Source organism: Odontomachus brunneus, unplaced genomic scaffold, assembly GCF_010583005.1.
Source record: "Odontomachus brunneus isolate Ranch 3 - 2012 unplaced genomic scaffold, Obru_v1 Obru_scaffold_028, whole genome shotgun sequence".
Taxonomy (NCBI): Eukaryota; Metazoa; Arthropoda; class Insecta; order Hymenoptera; family Formicidae; genus Odontomachus; species Odontomachus brunneus.
In genome coordinates, this window is record NW_022639478.1 from 788,869 (window position 1) to 791,907 (window position 3,039).

General features: G+C 37.0%; 1 long non-coding RNA gene across 1 annotated transcript; it reads right to left on the reverse strand.

Moving 5' to 3' along the window:
* Window positions 1–1,334: 1,334 nt before the first annotated feature.
* Window positions 1,335–1,735, reverse strand: LOC116842941. The gene is made up of 3 exons (XR_004377798.1): window positions 1,702–1,735; window positions 1,495–1,566; window positions 1,335–1,365 (listed from the first exon to the last, which is right to left on the reverse strand). It is a non-coding gene; the product is annotated as an uncharacterized LOC116842941 (long non-coding RNA).
* Between the last annotated feature and the right edge of the window lie 1,304 nt (window positions 1,736–3,039).

Sequence of the window (3,039 nt, forward strand, 5' to 3'; positions counted from 1 at the left end):
AATTCAAAATTCACGCGCAAAAAATTTTACTGCGTGAGACGTTTGTCTTTGTTCGATGGAACTTGTTGGGCGCCGCGTAAATAAACAAACGACTATTCGCATATCTGACTTGTGTACATCGCGTTTTTCGCGAGAGATCAACGCTCGCTAGCATTGTCTCTATTGTGTCCCGCGTTAAGAAACTTTAACTCTAAGTGAAAAATTGAAACCTGAAAATTTTCTGACGATCGTGAAATTAATTTTACGGGCACTTTATTTAATCACGTTAGATCACTTTGCGCAGGTGCTGCACGATATCGAATTTTACTTAATAACGAAGCATGAACTCTACTTTTTAAAATGCAATCGCGATTCAAGCTTACGCGAGAGAGAAAATTGAAAAAATTAATGACTGACGGAAGATCTATGACGCAGATGATGTGATTGCGCATTTTCTGTGGCGCATTTTCGCGTTGGCGCACTGCTCGAGACACTTGGAAGATCGCATTCAACAAAATATAATAATTTTTCAAAATTTTGAATGTTCTGAGCGTATACTCAATACTTTAAGCTTCTACCAGATAGTGTTGGGGTTTGATTAATCAAAATTTCCTTCGACAAAAATCATCGATCAATCAATAATCTAAGTTAATCATTAATAAATATATATACATTGGGAGAAAAATGCTTGAAAATTTATTTGCCCAATTTATGTAAATTATGCATTATTACTAATAATATTATTTGGAAAAGCGATCTTCCAATTGTTTCGAGCAGTGTGATTTTCATTGGACGGCACGTACACATACTACAACTACAGCAAAGTAAATCGCATTGATTCGATAAGCATGCACTACTACGAGAGACATTTTATCTTTCTATTATCAATGTTTCTTGTTTTGACTCACCAAACCGCCGATCAGGGTAGCCACATTCTGCATTCGTTTCTGGAACAGAAAAATGCCATTTCGTCGATTAGATTCGTGCATTAGTTACGATTTGAGTGAAGAAGATTGAAGGATTAAAAAAAAGGAAAACGCGATATTTTTTACGCTGGAAGAATTCTTCGGAATACATTCACACTTGGAATATTCCACTATTCTTTTTCTCGACGTTGCAAATAAATCTCTTAATCAAAACAAATAAAAATTTTTCAAGTGGTGATGTTACTCAAAAATAATTTTTCCCGCGTGTAATAACGATTTAACGCGATCTTTGACTCGATTAAAATTATCTCGATTTCGACCAAAAGAAATATCAATCTCGTCGGATTTCTAATAATAAATACTAATTAATAAAGCTCACCTTCGAGCTAACCCCGCTCGGCCCGAGCCAGATCCTCCGGCGCAGCAGCCCCTAAGAGTCGGCTGGTCGTCTGCTTCGTCTCTGTAACAGAAAGCAAATTTAATTTATTATTACACACGACAATGGAGACATTAAAAAACTTGATTCTAAACAAGAGAATTTCCACTTTTATCGGATTTTTAATTACGAATTCAACTAAGTGAAACTCACCTTCGCGCCAACTCTGCCAGGCCCGAGCCGGATCCTCCAGCGCAGCATCTCCTTAGAGTCGAATGCTCGTTTCTGTAACAAAAAGCAAATTTAATTTAGTGTTAATTCGTTACATGACAATGGAGGCATTCAGGAACTCGATTCAAAGTAAGAAAATGTTTAGTTTTGTCGGATTTTTAATTACGAATACAAATCAATGAAGCTCACCTTCGAGCCGACTCAAACAGGCCCGAGCCGAATCCTTCGGCGCGGCATCCCCCAGTCATCGCATCCTCTAGAGCCGCGTGACTGCGTCTTCTCTATTAGATCTCTGTAACAGAAATTTAATTTAAGTTAGTATCAATTAGTAATTTAATAAATTAGTATTAACTAGTTACACACGACAGCAAGACGAAGAAAAGAAATTGTTGTAACGGCACGTTCGAGTTCCTTCTCAATGCGCAATAAAAAATAATTAAACGATAGCCGAATAAAGAAATAATAACACATGATTAATTAATAGATAATAATAATAATGTCTGATCGACAACCGCATAATAATATCCAGTAATATCAATTAATTACATACAGAATTGTTCGATAAAATCAATGCCGATCAAATATTATCATCATCCGTTTATTATTCCAGTATTATTAGTTTTTTATTCGGTTGTTATTTAACCATTTTTATTACATATTGAAAAGTAACTCAAGTTAAGTTGGTTCAACCTGAGTTGCTTCCCAATACGTAATAAAAATAGTTAAATGACAGCCGAATAAAGAACTAATAATACTCGAATAATATTTGATCGGCAGTAAGGAATTTGATCGTGACGTTTCTCTAACAAGTAAATGTAACAAGAAGTAAATGAAACGCAGTAATTACCTGCTGCGGTAAAGCCCGCAATACCTGTTCGTGTGATAAGTACGCGTCTCAACTCGTGTTAATTATCGGCTTGAATGTGCCGAAGTTAAAATGCGGTATTAAAAATCGGCGTAAAACAGTTTAGAAAATAACACGGCAGTTTCGCGACGCGCTCGCCTCGGCGGCTGATAGCGTTGTGGCGTGACTCCCAAGCACGTGCTCGCGCACGCGTGTTTACCTAACCGGCCGCGCGTCACCCCCCCCCCCCCCAACGCGCCGCTCAGTCATCGGCACGAGCTGGCACGAGCTAGCCCGTTACGACGATTTGTTTACTTAGTCTCTGTTGAGCCTAGAGTTTCTGTTAGAGCCGTTGCCCAGGTATTGTTATTACCGATTATTCGATCATCATTCTTTCGTTATTATCCACTCGCGGATATTATCACACGATTGTCGAGTAGATATTATTATCAATACCATTAAATATTCGAGTATTATTACTTCTTTATTCGATTATTATTTAATTTATTCGGTTATTATTTAATTATTATTATTACGCATAGGAAAGCATGCCGTTACGACAATTTCTTCAAAATTTTTCTGTTTGGAGCATCCACACTTTCGGCATGTGCAAGTTGCGGAATTTTTGGATTAGGTAAATATTACGTTAACTAACAGCTTGAGATTTAAATTAAAAATTTTTT